Source organism: Musca domestica, unplaced genomic scaffold (assembly GCF_030504385.1).
Source record: "Musca domestica strain aabys unplaced genomic scaffold, Musca_domestica.polishedcontigs.V.1.1 3, whole genome shotgun sequence".
NCBI classification, from domain to species: Eukaryota; Metazoa; Arthropoda; class Insecta; order Diptera; family Muscidae; genus Musca; species Musca domestica.
In genome coordinates this window covers 8687437-8703920 of record NW_026712299.1, presented here as the reverse complement: position 1 = coordinate 8703920, position 16484 = coordinate 8687437, and the positions used below count along the sequence as shown (strand labels likewise).

Here is a 16484-nt window from a genome sequence, read left to right as displayed (position 1 = left end):
AAATATCTCACAGAGCTCTGAAATGCCCTGTAGAAACCTTTTTACGAGAGCTCTACTAAATATGCATAGTTGTGTAGGGTATCATATAGTCGGCCCCGCCCGACTTTTGAGCTTTCCTTACTGGTTTCTTTCTGTTGCGGTGTAAGTTCTTGCACTTTTTGGAATTTCATTTTTCAATATTTGCCGAATGGGATATTGCGATATGTTCAGCTCAGGAGCCATTTTTCGGCCACTGCAACGCGGGTTTCGATCAATTTGCTTCTTTCCTTTTCGAACCATTTCTGCTGATTTTTTCCGTCCACTTCCTTAACGTCGGGCAACGCTACTAGTACCACGGTAATGAGCGATGGTACGAGACACAAAAGATTTATTCACATTTAAATGCTGGAGTGCTCTAACGACAGCCACTTGTGGTTTTCCAGCTAAATATAAAGAAATCACACTATCACGCTTAGATTCCACCACGAATAACTTTTTTTCTGAAAATTCTCACTAAAATGCTTTTGTACGCTTGTAAACAATATAATTAGCTGTCACTGGAATAATTTTAACAGCTGTCGGGTGAGTGGTTTAAAAATGACTGTAGTCTGAAGTTGGTTCAGTTTTTTCATATCACCCTGTATCTCGCTTCCTTCTCCATGATGAAAACAAATGGACAAATAGATAATACCCTACCACTAGGTGGTGTCGGGAATAAAAACAATTTATTCCAAAGAAGAATAGGTGTTTCCCCAATAGATGATAAATAATTAGCTTGGAATCATGGGTTGTCAAATTAATAGGGAAAACGACGACAGGATTCAAGCGAGGCTCTGACAACCAAATGCAAAGTCAACAATTTTCCGTACATCAGAACTATAGCCTTGAATAGGGCAAGCATTGATGAATTTGCTTTGGATAGTCCCAGAATTTACAAGAATAAACTATTTAATCTCTTCTACAATTTTCAATGAAAAACAAATCGAGGTTTTTTCATTTTACCAAATATCTCTTCATTTCATTTAATTTTTTTTTTTCCTAACAATTTCCTATTGAAAATTCAAATGAATCAGTTCCAATACCCCCATAGAAAACAAATTAAATAAAAACACGCTTCATGCCTTAAGCCAATTGATATCTATTTATTCAACAAATATCTATTAAACAAACAGACGAGGTTATTCTTCTTCGCAAAATAAAACCCGGTAGGTGGTAATGAAATTTACGGCATTACTTCGTGCCTCATAAAAAAGGAGATTTCGTTTTTAATTTAATCGAATTGGAATTGTACAGAGAATTGTGCCATTAATGCCGGAGGAAAACAGAGTTTTTTTTTTGGCACGTTTATATCCTTTATGACCTCTGCTAATTTGATACACGTGAATATTCAGGAAGATAACGAGAAGAAAAAGGCGATAGCACGCATTTTGAATTTATTGCCTTACAAAGCTGCGTGCAAAGTTGGATTTTTTAACGCGTAATTTTATAAAAAATATTAAATGTTGTAGGGATATAGAAAAAGTACACAAAAAAATCTAAACCCGCGAATAGGATACAGCTATCCTTTGGGATATTCTCAAAAAAAGTATCAGTTGATTTAACCGGCAACCAATACTCGATTATTTAAATATATTTTGACTTGTTTTATGATTATTCATATTGTTGACCCTCTACAGATTAGGTTCCGAAGGAATGGGCCAATATTTTCCATTTTGTATCGGAAAGAAATATGATATACATATTACGACGTGCTAGGTTTGGACCATATCGAATTCTTCACTTTATATGGAATATGTGATAATTTGTAGATAATGTTTAAATGTACGTGAGGTACTACATGTAATCGGCAGTAGTATTCCATATTCATAATTCATTTAATACAAATTAAAATATTGATTTGGGCAAAATTACAAGAAAATCGAAAATTTAATTCCAATTTTATGCGAAATCACAAATTCCATATTTATCTCAAGTTTCTGGTTGAGGAAAATAATTAGATATAGCAAGTTGTACATAATCGCTGAATTGTAAGCCTTTGTGGGTGAGGTATCAGAAGGGGTTCGCCGATATATATCATCTTCACAACAGATCTTTTGTTAGCAAAATTTTTTTTTTATGTGTGAATTTGAATTGATTTGAATGCTTATTTGGATTGCTTCGAGCGTTTGGTTTTTCTAAATCTTGAATCCTTTGTGTTGGAGGTATCAGAAGTTATGGTCGGATCTCTACCATCTTTATAACAGATCTGGTGTCGATGGAAATATTGAGACGTACCAAGTCTGAATGGAATCAGATGTTAATTACACGTTTTATGCGCTTCGTGGATACTCAAAATGTTGACCCTTTGTGGGGAAGGTTCCAGAAGGAGTAGACTGATACATTCCATCTTTATACTAGACCTGGGGTTAGTAAAAATATTGCGATGTGTATAAAACAATCGGATTCATACATCACATTTTGTAAGAGTTATAATTATTCAACATTTTGACCCTTTGTGGGAAGGTACTCGATGGAGTAGACCGATATTGTCCATTTTCGCTCCTGACCTAGCACTGATGCAAATATTGGGACTCGCAAAGTTGGAGCCAAATCCAATTATCCCTTTTCTTTTTGTGCAGTAAATTATTTTCTTTGAAATTTTTGACCTTTTGTTGGAGATACCAGAAGAAGTGAACCGATATTGTCCATCTCCGACCTCGATGTAAGCATGACAATAATATTACGATGTACCAATTTTGGATCAAATCGGATACTGCCTTCGAGAGTTATCGTGCGAACCAGTCAGCCAGATAGACAGCCGGACGGACTCCAAATCTCCTAAAACAGATTTGGTTTCAAAGAAACCAAGGGTCCAACACCGTCATTTCGATGTGGCACGTTTCAAAAACCCAGATATATAATCCTGTTGATTTTTGAAAAAAAAAAAAAATCAAAAACCCATTAATAATTTTATGCTACTCCACCTTGGACTAATATTGTTTAAAAATTAAGAAATTATTTCTTCCAAGTCCTTCAAATCAAGTCATGAATATGCTATTGCTGATCCATCTCAACATATTTTTTAATCCACTATCCTTGAAAAAATATAAAAAATGCATGAATTTGACCCTTCTAATCTATGAAAAGATATCCCACAAAATACACAAAAATGTCCTGCTAGAAAGAAATTTCAACAAATTATTAATGTAATCCAGTTGATCCTTGAAAAATTGTCAAAATACGCACGAACATGATCTCGCTGGTCCCTAAAAATTTTGAAAAAAAAAATAAAAAATTATCCTGTTGACTTTAAACAAATTTTCTAAAAGAGGCAAATGTAACATAGATCATCCATACAAAAATTCTCAAAAAGCCGATTATTCTTAAAAAGGTTCTCAAATGATTTACATTGATGTTCTGCTGATCCTTAAATATTAATTTAAAAAAATTCAAAATTCTTAAAAAAAATTAAAAACTCACAAATATGATACTGATACATAAATATGAGCCATGAAATAATATTCTTAAAATCCACCAAGAGAGGAACTTGGTTCATTAACAAAATATTCCTAAAAAATGTTTATGTTCCTTACACCTAGAAAAAAAATTAAAAAATCTCCGAATATGATACACTTGATACTTGGAAAAAAATCTCACAAAATCCACAAAATTGGTGATCCTTGAAAAAAAACTTAAAAATTACAGGAAAATTAATCTGCTGATCATCTAAAATAATGCCAAAAAGATCCACGAATAAGTTCCTAGTGATCCATGAGTTTTTAAAAAGTATTACGAACATAACCCTGCTGATTAAAAAACAAGTAAAAAAACATTAAGTTCGGCCGGGCCAAACTTTTAATACCCTCCACCTTAGGGTAAAAGAAACATTAGAAGAAATGTGGCAAAAACCATTAAAATGCCGATTATGGGGAGGTACCGTTATATGGGGGCTATACCAAAACGTGGACCTATAATTACAATGTTTCGCCACCGGAGCTGGAACCCATTATGACCCACAAATACCAATTTTTAGACAAATTAGTGAAAAAATGTTGCAAAAACCATCAAAATACCGAATATCGGGAGGTACCGTTATATGGGGGCTATATCAAATCATGGACCCATGCATGCAATGTTTCGCCACCGAAGCTGGAACCAATTATGACTAACAAATACCAATTTTCGAACAAATCCCTGAAAAAATGTGGCAAAAATCATCAAATTACCGAATATCGGGAGGTACCGTTATATGGGGGCTATACCAAAACGTGGACCTATAATTACAATGTTTCGCCACCGGAGCTGGAACCCATTATGACCAACAAATACCGATTTTCAGACAAATCCGTGAAAAAATGTGGTAAAAAAACTAAAATACTAAATATCGGGAGGTACCTTTATATGGGGGCTATACCACAACGTGAACCGATATATCTCATTTTCAATACCAACCATCCTAGACACAATGCAAATAGCTCTGCTAAATTTTGGAGCTCTACGTCAAATAATGTGGGCTGTATCGTGATTTCAACAGACAGACAGACAGACGGACATCGTTAAATCGACTTAGAATTTTATGCTGATTATGAATATATATACTTTATGGGGTCTAAAACGAATATTTAGGGATGTTACAAACGGAATGACAAAGTTAATATACTCTCCTTTCCAAGGTGGAGGGTATAAAAATATATACAAAATTCAAGGAATCTGCGATTTCATCTTATCAAGATTATTCGCGATTATCATCTTATCAAATAATTATCAAAATATCAACGTTTGTCCGTCTCTTGGTTCTTAAAAATATAAATTTTAAGACTTAACAAATATTAACTTGTTTATCTTCAAACAAATATCCACGTTTAGTGGTTCTTACAAAAAATTCACTTAAAGTCTACATTTGTTGTTCGAACCTTGAAAAAAATATTCTCCACAAAATCCTTGAAAAAATGTTGTTCAAAAAAATTCACTTTCATTAGTCCTTGAAAAGTGAACTCTTCACTAAATCCATGTTTATAGGTCCTAACAAATATACTTAAAAAATTGCAAGTTTTTTTTTGGCGTTTAAAAATATATTTATTAAAAATCTACATTTTTAGGCGCTTGAAAATTCATTCTTAACTAATCACGTTTGTTAAATATAAAAATATATAAGTTTTTAAAAATATCTTTTAAAAATTCACTTTGGTCCTTCACTTGGTAGTTTAACAAAATATTCTTAAAAATTCTAAGTTTTTACGTCTATTCAACCTAGATTAAAATTCTTTAAAAATCTCCGAATGTTATGTTAATACTTGGAAAGAAATCTCACAAAATCAACGGAAATGCTTTGCTGATCCTTGAAAAAACACTAAAAATATCGAAAATAAAAAATAATATGTTAATCCTCAAAGAGACGATAAAGTTCTTCATAATCCTTCATTTTTTCAAATAATAACATGTGGATAAAAAAAAACAATTACAAAAATTCACAAAATCATCTTAGAAAAAAAATCTATTTTTGTCGGCCTCTTGGTCCTTAAAAAATAATTTTTAAAACTTCACAAATATAATCCAGCTTGTCTTTGAAAAAAAAATCCACGTTAAGTGGTTCTTAAAAAATCGTTAAAAATCAACATTTATTATTAGTTCTTGAAAAAATATCCCTTAAGGTCCACGTTTGTTGGTCCTTCGTTGTTGTAAAAAGTATTGCTTAAAAATTCTTAAAAAAAAAAAAATATTTTTTGTTGGTTCTAAAATATATCCTTTAAAAAATCACTTTGGTCCTTCACTTGGTACTTTAAAAAAATATTCTTAAAAATTCTAGGTTTTTACGTCTATTGAACCTATATTCAAATTCTTTAAAAATCCCCGAATGTTATCCTGTAAATACTTGGAAAGAAATCTCACAAAATCGAAGGAAATGCTTTGCTGATCCTTGAAAAAAAAAACTAAAAATATCGAAAATAAAATATAATATGTTAATCCTCAAAGGGACGATTAAGTTCTTCCTAATCCTTCATTTTTTCAAAAATAACATGTCGATAAAACAAAAACCAATTATAAAATTCACAAAATCATCTTTGAAAAAAAATCAATGTTTGTCTACCTCTTGGTCCTTAAAAAATAATTTTTAAAACTTCACAAATATTATCCTGCATATCTTTGAAAAAATATCCACTTTTAGTTGTCCTTACAAAAAATTCGTTAAAAATCCACATTTGTTATTAGTTCTTAAACAATTTCCCTTTAAGGTCCACTTTTTTGGTCCTTGAAAAAATAGTCTTTTAAAATATCCTTCAAAAAAAAATTGTTTAAAAAATGCACTTTTATTAGTCCATGAAAAGAGAATTTTTTTCTTATGTTTAAAGGTCCTGAAAAAATATTCTTAAAAATGAAAAAAACATTGTTAAATAATCACGTTTGTTAAAACAAAAATATTCTTAAAAAAATCCACATCAGTTGGTTCATAAAAATATCCTCCTACTACAAACTCACCTTGGTCGTTAAAAAATTTTCCAAGTTTTTGCGTCCTCCGAACCTAGACTAAAATTCTTTAGAAATCCCTAAAAAAATATCGAATATGAAAATAGTATGTTAATCCCCAAAGAGACAATTAAGTTCTTCCTAATCTTAATCCTTTTTCAAAAATTAAATGCTGATCAAAAACACAAAACAATTACGAAATTCACGAAATCGGCGGTCTTGACCAAATAAAAAAATTATCAAAAAATCCATTAAAATTTCACAAATACAGGGTGAGGTAAAAAGCTGCAACAAAGCCAAACGCCATAATTTTTACATTTTTTAAATTTTATTTTATTTATGAAAGCAAAAAATATCGGAAATTGCATAAAAAATTAGAATAACTTTAGATTTGTTCGAATTGGTCACATTTGACACGAATTATGGCCTTCAAACAGCCAATGAAACCGTCACACGCTGCCCGAATGTTGATCTACGGTATATTGGTCCTTTCCCGGCGAAGCGCTTGCTTGAGGTAATCGACACTTTGGTATTTTTTAGTGCCAACCTTGCTTTCAAAAATACTCCAGACACAATAGACCAACGGATTGGCCGGCGCTTAAGTTCTGGTGGTCAACCGAAGGTGCACATTTTCAGCAGATCTCTTTAGCAAGTAAACACGATCATTTTGTTTGTTTACAAACTGTTCAGCTGGACAAGGAATGTTTTCTTATCGGAGAAAACCGAATTCGGCAGTTCACCACTTTCGGCCCAGCGAAGCAACTCTTTAGCGCTTTTGAGTCTATTTTCTTTGTGTTGCGGTGTAAGCTGTTGCACTTTTTGGAATTTCAATGGCTTTACCCCAAGCTCTTTTTTCAATATTTTCCGAATGGAATAATGCGATATGTTCACCTCACGAGCCATTTTTCGGACACTGCGACGCGGGTTTCAATCAAGTCGCTTCCTTACTTTTCAAACCATTTCTGCTGATGTTGCTGTTTTCTTCCCTTCCGTCCACTTCTTTGACGTCGGGCTATGCTACCAGCGATGGCAGGAGACACAAAAGATTTGTTCACACTAAAATGCTGGATTGCTCTGACGATGGCCACTTCTGATTTTCGAGCTAAATATAAAAAGGAAATTTTTCTGAAAAATTTCTGCAAAATTCTCACCATAATGATGGTTATATTGTTATAATGAGCTGTCACTGGAATTCAATTAATTTTAACAGCTGTCGGACGAGTGGCTTAGAAATGACAGCAGTCTGAAGTTGGTTGCAGCTTTTTTCATCTCACCTTATCTTTGAAAAAATACCCACGTTTGGTGGTCCATACAAACAATTTATTAATACATTTCTTGTTCGTTCTTAAAAAATATGACTTTAAGGTCCTTGGGCCTTGAAAAAAAATCTTCCTTAAAAACGTCCTTGAAAAAAGTAATGTTTAAAAAATCGATTAGTCGATCGATTAGATTATATTAGTCCTTCTGTAATAATTCCGTGTTTGTAGGTCCTGAAAAATTTTTCTTTACAATTGCAGTTTTTGGCGTTTAAAAATTATATTTATAAAATCTACGTTTTTAGGTCCTTGAAAAAACATTCTAAATAATCAAGTTTGTTAAAAAAAAATATATATTCTCAAAAAAGTCCACATTTGTTGGTTCTTAAAAACATTTTCTTTAGCATCCACGATTTAGGGTCTCTGAAAAATATTCTTTACAAATAGCTGTTCCTTGAAAAATATTCTATAAAAATTCCCATGTGTTGGTGCTAAAAAATATTCATAAAAATCCAGCAATTTAAAATCTTTGCATCAGCCTATGTTTTATAGCTTATGATACCACAACTAATTGAAGAAAAGTATCATTACATTCGTACTCATATCGTAACGCAATACAAACGCAGTCCTTATCAATCAAGTAACTTGACTTGCAAATACAATAGCAATAAACCTTGCTGCTTCCCTATCAAATAAAAGCCCAAGAACTTTTTACATAACAAAAAAGGATCCCACATAAAATGATTTCTGACAAACAAACGAAAAAAGGACGCTTTGAATACGCTCGGTACGTCGCAGCCATGTGTGGGTGTATACGAAGTCAATATCAATTTAAACGCCGCTGATTCTTTAATGTGATTTTGAATGCCGTTTTTCGTTTTTTTTTTTTTTTTTTTGAAAGTTCAAAGAATGTCAATTCATTGACTGCCAATAAAGCCGGAACAAAAGTCAAACCATAAAAGCCCAACAATGGCAGAGAATAAAATGTGAAACGCGCATTCATCGAACTATTGAAATCAAACAAAGGACGATTAGAAAAAAGGAAATCCTGGTTTGGAATTCATTTAAATGCAAATGTCTATTGTGGTAGGAGGTGGAGTGTGGTGGACTGGTGACTACTTACTGTGATTTCAGTTAATATTTGAACAGGGTATTGAAAATTTAGATAAGTTAAGGTAAAAATCGGAAGTAAGAATCTCGCATTCCTCCGGTAAGAGATGGTATACAGATGGGCTATATATAATTATTCTGATAAAAGGTAACAAATTAACTTTTCTCTGTAAAATGATACAAAAAAAAAAAAAAAAAAAAAATAACCATTCCCAACCACCCTAACTACGTAAGGCTCTGTCCGGAATATCATTATACGGTACGGAAGTATATTGTACCTTAATTAAAAGAAGATGTAACTCAAGCAGTGGATAAAGTAAAACTGAGTGATGAGTGACTGTACTAATTTCTCAACGCCCAGGCGAATTGTATACAGCAAGAATCCTGATATGTTGCATATAGCTCAAAGTTGATGTGTAGGCCTGCGATAAGTCTGGGTTTTTGGGAATTCGTACTAAATGGGTACGAAAAGTACTAAAATGTATTAAAATTTAAATACTTTGCATTGTACAAACGGAATAAGCTCAAATTGTCTGATGGAGTGCAAGACAGGTGCACCAGAGGGTTCTTGGAAATTCGAACTTTAAGGTTATGAAAAGCTCTGAAATTGAAATTGGTACCATTTGGTACTATGTGAATGGATGGAGCTAAAAACTTAAAATTTGGTATTAGAATCGAAGTTGAATAGTAAGTTTGATCTATATAGGTGGTTTTGGAAATGTGTACTAAGTGTGCGAACAGTACTAAATGATGCCAAATTTGGTACAATTTGGTTTAGGGTGAACAAATGAAGCTGGAATTTTGAAATTATAAATTGGAGTCCCTTTTGGTGGTAGGTTTGTGATTAAAAGGTGGTTTTGGAAATGTGTACTACAAGTGCACGAAAAGTACTAATTAGTACTATCATTGGTACAATTTGGTATTCGGTGAAGAGATAGTGCTTGAAATATGAAATTTGGTCGCTGTTCATGTGTTGTCTGCACATATGCAAGTGGTTTCGGGAATTGTACGAAAAGTTCTGAATGGTTTTTCATTTAGTATTGGGTGAAGGGATAAAGATAAAATACTGAAAATTTATATTTAGTTTACTGATGATATCTGTGTTTGGTATTGGGCGTACCCTCACCGTGGCCTGAAATCCTCAAATTTATTACTGAGGCCTCGGTTGGTATCTGGAATTAATATATGGAGGGAGTTTTAGAAATGTACTAAATTTCGTAGAGGGTGAAGGAATGTAGAGCTGAAATCCTGATATTTTGAATGGATGACAATGTTGGCGTTCTATATATGTACGAAAAGTACCAAATGCTACTAAATTTGGAATTGAATGAAGGGATAGATCTGGAATTTTCGAATTTGATATTGAGCTCTCTGTTTGTATCCGGAATCAAGGTATGGAGGTAATTTTGGAAATGTGTACTATAATTGTACGAAAAGTACTGAATTGTGCTATATTTGGTATTGTGTGAATCTATACTGATGGTATCCCGACATTTGATATTGATGTTAATCTCTTGGTCTGGTATTGTGATATGGAGGTGGTGTTGGTGTTGGAATTATATACTATAGTTGTACTAAATGGTACAAAATTTGCCAACGGGTGAAATTACAGAGCTGAAATCCTGAAATTTGGTATTAAGGTCACTTTTGTTATCTGAGGTTGAGATATGGAGATTCTTTTGAAAAAAGCGAACTATAATTTTCCGATAGTACTAAATTTGGTATTGTGTGAAGGGATATGTTTGGACTCCTCAGATTTGCTATTGAGGTCTTTGTGGGTATCTGGGATTGATTGATTGGCTTTGTAAATGTTTACTATAATTGTACGAAAAGTACTGAGTGGAACCAAATGGGATATTGCGTGAAGGAATTGATCTGGAATCCCAGAATTTAACATTGAGATCTCTGTAGATATCTAAAATTGAGATATAGACGTGATTTGGGAAATATGTACTATAATTGTGCGAAAAGTACCAAGCGGTACTACTAAATTTGATAACTAGATTACTAATGGTATCTGTGTTTGAGCTTTTGTGGTGGTTTAGAAATGTGTCCAAAATTAGTACGAAAAATACTAAATAGAACTATATTAGGTAATGGAGAAGTTAAAGAGCTGAAATCCTGCAGTTTGAAATTTGTGTCACTGTTAATATCTGTTGTTGAATGGGATTGAGATATAGAGGTGGTTTTGGAAACGTGTACTAAAATGATACAAAAGGTACTAAATACTACTAAATTTCCTGAAATATGGATGGTTGATATGGATGTCCCTGTTTGTGTCTGTGGTTGACACGTAATTTGGTATTGGGTGAAGGGATACAGCTTAAATTTGATTTGGTTTCCGGGACTTATATATGGAAACTTTGAAATAGTTTTAGACAGGAAGGAAGCATATGGGTCCATGATTTACTAATATGCTCCTCGGAAAACTTTAAAAAAAAACGTTCAACTATTTTGAATGAACTTGAAAATTTCCAAAAAAAAACTTCCGTGGACCTTCATAAACAATTTTTGTCATAGGCTGCAGTACCGATTCTGAACTTAAAATACGAAATTTGAAACCATTCCGGTAAATAATGCGCTAATATCATCAAAATACCGAATAATGATGGGTACTGTTATAGGGGAGCCATACGCAATTTTTTGTCATAGGCTGTAGTACGCATTAGAACCTTCAAATACGATATTTAAAACAATTCCGATGAATAATGTCGCAAAACATCAAAATACCGAAAATAGGGAGGTACCGGGGGCTATACGAAAACGTGGACCTGCATATACAATTTTATGTCACAGGCTGTAGTACCCATTACGAAGTGCAGGTACGAAAATTGAAACAAAGGCCCATACATATATAGGCCATTTTCAATCCCAAAATTCCTGCAGACCAAACACAAATTTGAGTAAAGTTATATCAACCTACATTACTTCGTTCGGAAACTAGAGATATTTCCACAGATGGACAGACGGATGTAAAAAGGTAAAATGTAAACATATTCGTATTACTCTTTCCAAAAAAGGAAAAAACCTGAATAATCTACAAAACCTTGAAAGTCTTAACATTTCGTACGAATTATGAAGTTTTAAATACTAACACGAACTGTTGCAACGATTCTTAAATTTAAAAGGTGAAATTTTCACCGACGAAGTAGGGGGCACAACGGAAAATTATATTCGTATTTTATATATTAACATTGGAAATTATATGTTTACCGACTGTTAATTTAATACGCTTCGAATATATACACTATTGCATTGCAGTATTGCATGTACAATGAAACAATATTTTAGATCGAATTTCATTGAGAATCCCCGAACAAAAAAAAATTGTATTCTTAATGTATCACAGAAAATGACATCAATTCTGGCATCTTAATTTCTTTTTTTTCGAAAAATTTAGCATTTTTTACGAATTTGTAAGAAATTGTCCATATGTAGGAAGGTATCTCTTGATTTAAGTTATTTTCGTCATTTTATCCTACAACACATTTAGTTCTATATTATTCCACACAATGAGCACATCTTCTAATTAATTTGCCTTGTTTTATTATTTCAAAGAAACCTCACAAAAAACTAGTTGTTACAAACTGTCCAAATTTGTGTGGGGTCGAGAAGTCTTACACTATTCAAATGCCTTGGCATCCTAAGTAATATTGTATTCCTTATATAATTCAAAACTACAAACTAGAACTATAAACTTTTGCAACAATTTCAAATTGACAGTTTACACTTCATAAAAAATGTAAAGGCAAATTTGTATGAAAAGGCTTCCTTCTCTGCTACTGTGTGTGTTTGTGTGTACCGTGTCACGTACAAAAACAGGTCAAAAAGACATTAGAATTTTTGTCACAATCTAATGACACCTTTGCTATGGTTGCAAACAAAGATTTTAAGCAACAAAAAATAAAAAAAAAACTTAATTTCATTTTTGTGTTCTAACAAATTGCTTGGACAATGAGGAAAATAATGAGTAAAACAAAGGTGGAGTATTTATTATACCCTCGGCCAAATGGCATTTGTATTGTCTAAAACAAGTCTATTATTTAAGAGACCAAAATGCAGGATTATACCCTACGTCACCTCTACACCCAAAGGCACATTTTGTATCAATTTGTACTTTTCAGGGTACACATTTCGAAAACCACCTCCTTCCCTAAACTATAGACACCCACAGTAAAAAATTTCAATTCTATCCCTTTACCGAGTACCAAATTTAGTAGCATTTAATTACTTTCGTACAGCTAAAGTACACATTTTCAAAACAATCTCCACATCTCAACCTCAAATACCCAGAGTGACCGTAATAACAGAATTCGGGATTTCAACTTTGTTATTTCCCTCATTACTAAATTTAGTAGCATTTGGTACAATTATAGCACGCATATCCAAAACCAACTCCTCCTCTCAACCACAGACACCAACAGTGACATACCAAAATTTCAGTTATATTCCCAATACCAAATTTAATACCATTTAGTACTTTTCGTATAATTATAGCACACATATTCAAAACTATCTCCATATCTTAACCACAGACATCAACAGTGACATCCATATCAAATTTCTCAATATATCAATCCCAGATAAATCTAAAGATTCCAACTCTATTTCTTCACCAAACACCTCTTAGTACGATTCGTACAATTATAGGACGCGTTTCAAAAACAACCTTCATACCTTAACCACAGATATCAACAGTGACATCTACACCATATTTCATTATTTCAGTTAAATCCCTACATCCAATATCCAATGTAGTATCACTTAATAATTTTCGAACAATTATAGTACGCATTTCCAAAACCACCTTATCTTAACCACAGACACCATTTCAGGACTTCAGCTCTATTTCAGGATTTCAGCTCCATTCCTTCATCCAACACCAAATTTAGTACAGTTCAGTACGCACAATTATGGGACACGTTTGCAAAACCACCTCCATATTTTGACCACATACATCAAAAGTGACAACTATATCAAATTTCGGGATTCTAGCTATATTCCTTCACCCAATAACTAATTTAGTACAACTTAGTACTTTTCGAACAATTTAGTACACATTTTCAAGGCCACCTCCATATCTTAACTACAGACAGAGTTTCAGGATTTCAGATGTATTCCCTCATCCAGTACCAAATGTAGTACGATTTAGTACTTTTCGTACAATTATAGTACACATTTTCAAAACCACTTCCATATGTAATTCCAGACATTATTGTCAAATTCCGGGATGCTAGCTCTATATCTCCACACAACATCCAATTAAGTACCATTAAGTACTTTACGTATAATTATAGTACATATATATCAAAACCAGTTCTTTCTATTAATCACAGACAAAGTGACAATTTAGTACTTTTCATACAAATATAGGACGCATTTCCAAGCCACCGCTGAATCTCAAAAGCAGATACCAACAGCAATCTAAACATCAAATTTCTGATTTTTTTCTCTATCCCTTCACCCAATACCAAATATAGTACCACTCAGTACTTTTCGTACTATTATAGTACACATTTCCTCAATTACTTCCACATGTCAAGGCTACACATAAACAACGGCCCTAATGCCAAATTTCGGAATTCAATCATTATCTGTTCACCCAAAGCCAAATTGTTCCAATCGTGTAGTAGTATTTAGTACTTTTCGTGCACTTGCGGTACACATTTGTAATACCAACTTTTTATTACGAACCTATTACCAAAACAGGGACCCCAATACAATATTTCAAGTTTTTAGCTTTAATAGCAAATGGTGCCATTTTAGTTTTAAGTTCGAATTTCAAATAACCCCTTGATGCATCTATCCATCCATCAGTGACTCTGATTCCGAATTTCAGAATTGCAGCTCAATCGAATTTCCAAAGCTTCCTACATAACACAATCCTACACTCCCACAGAAATCCCAATTCTAAATTATAGGATACCATCCCTGTCGGTTCGTCAAAATACAAATTGTACCAAATTTAGTACCATATAGTACACATAAGTACGAATTTCCACAACTTCCTGCATAACCGAATATAGCACTCACACAGTAATCTCAATTCTAAATTTCCGAATTCTCGCTCTATCACTTCACCTAAATCGAAATTGTACCAAATTTAGTACCATTCAGTACTTTTCGTGCACACAAGTACAAACTTCGAAAACTGCCTCCGCATCCCAATCCCACATACCGTCAGTAATGTAAATTTCATATATCACGATACTTTCCGTATTCATGGGTACACACTTCCACAACTACCTTCTTACATCGACCTTACTCCTCAACATTGATTTCCATTCCTAATTTCAAGTTTCTAGTTCTAACAGTTTACACGACACGAAATGGTACCAAATTTTAATACTTATCGTACCACTTATGCGAATTTCCAGAAACTCTTCGATACATACATACATCACACACTCCACTAGTGACCCGCAATCCATATTTAAGAGTTTTAGCTCTATTGTTTTCTCAAAAACAAAGGCTACCATATTTATTACTTTTCATATCGTTCTAGTACGAATTTCCAAAAACCCAGCCGTATCTGACCCATTTGGGCCAAAAGTGATCCTCACCAAAAATTTCAACATTTTAGCTTCAGACATTTCGTCTCCTTAAATCAAACAATTAATTACCTTACTCTTTCATTAACATTTAAATGGTCCCAAATGTAGTACATTTTAGTACTTTTCGTACACTTATCATCATCATCCCTCAGTGACCCTCATTCCTAAAATAGTGACCGCATTCCAAATTTATAAGTTCTAGCTCTACTGCTGCCTCAAATAGAAAGGGTACCATATTTAGTACTTTTCGCACCGTTCTAGTATGAATTTCCAATAAATCCGCCTTACCTGACACCTTCGGACCAAGAGTGAATTTCCAAAAACCCTTGGTACATCCATCACATATTCCATTAGTGACTCTCTTTCCATATTTAAAAGTTCTAACTCTACTGCTTCCCCAAATACAAAGGGTACCATATTTAGTACTTTTATTTGACCCAGCCTTATCTGATCCCTTCGAACCAAGAGTGACCCTCTCTCAAGATTTGACGATTCTAGCTTCAGCCATTCCGTTTGGCCATGGATGAATTCTTAAGGCAGTCAGTATAGTTGGATCAGCCATAGGATAGATAAGAAAAACATTTTTTTCTCAGAAAATGGACCAATTCGGTTCCCTCTTCCTGGTGTCTCTAGGTGCGGATATTCAGTAATTCTTTGTCTTAAATCAGTATTTATTCGGAATAGATGAATTGGTATACATTTAATTTTTTTTTCATCCCGTACACGGGGAGGGTATCAAGGACTCGGCCTGATAACTAAGAGTACCAAACAAATCATAAAATATTTTCTAAAGTTGATTATGGCAAAGCTTTATTTTCCAGATTTCTTTAACTTTTTTAATAAAGATAATCTCTCCGGAATATGTTGCTTCCTCGACATTTTTTCCACCAATCAAACTCATTATTTCAATTTAAAAGTAAAAAACAAATATTCTCCAGCAGTAACATCAAAACCATTTCGACTTCTTTCCCTCATCTATTGTTTTCGAACGAAGAAAATTCGTTGCCATAAATCGCTCAGCAGCACCCACGTGTTCCCTCAAAACGTAATGGGATTATTTTGGCAGCTCGCATGAGAATGAATGGATGTTTATTGCCAACGACTCGAGACATTATGTCTCCGTCACCGTGTGCGTAGATCC

At 33.4% G+C, this 16484-nt stretch overlaps 1 protein-coding gene across 1 annotated transcript in view; it reads right to left on the bottom strand.

Moving 5' to 3' along the window:
- Nucleotides 1-16484, bottom strand: part of LOC101896410 (uncharacterized) — a 44370-nt gene that overhangs the window by 20449 nt on the left and 7437 nt on the right. The window lies entirely within an intron of this gene.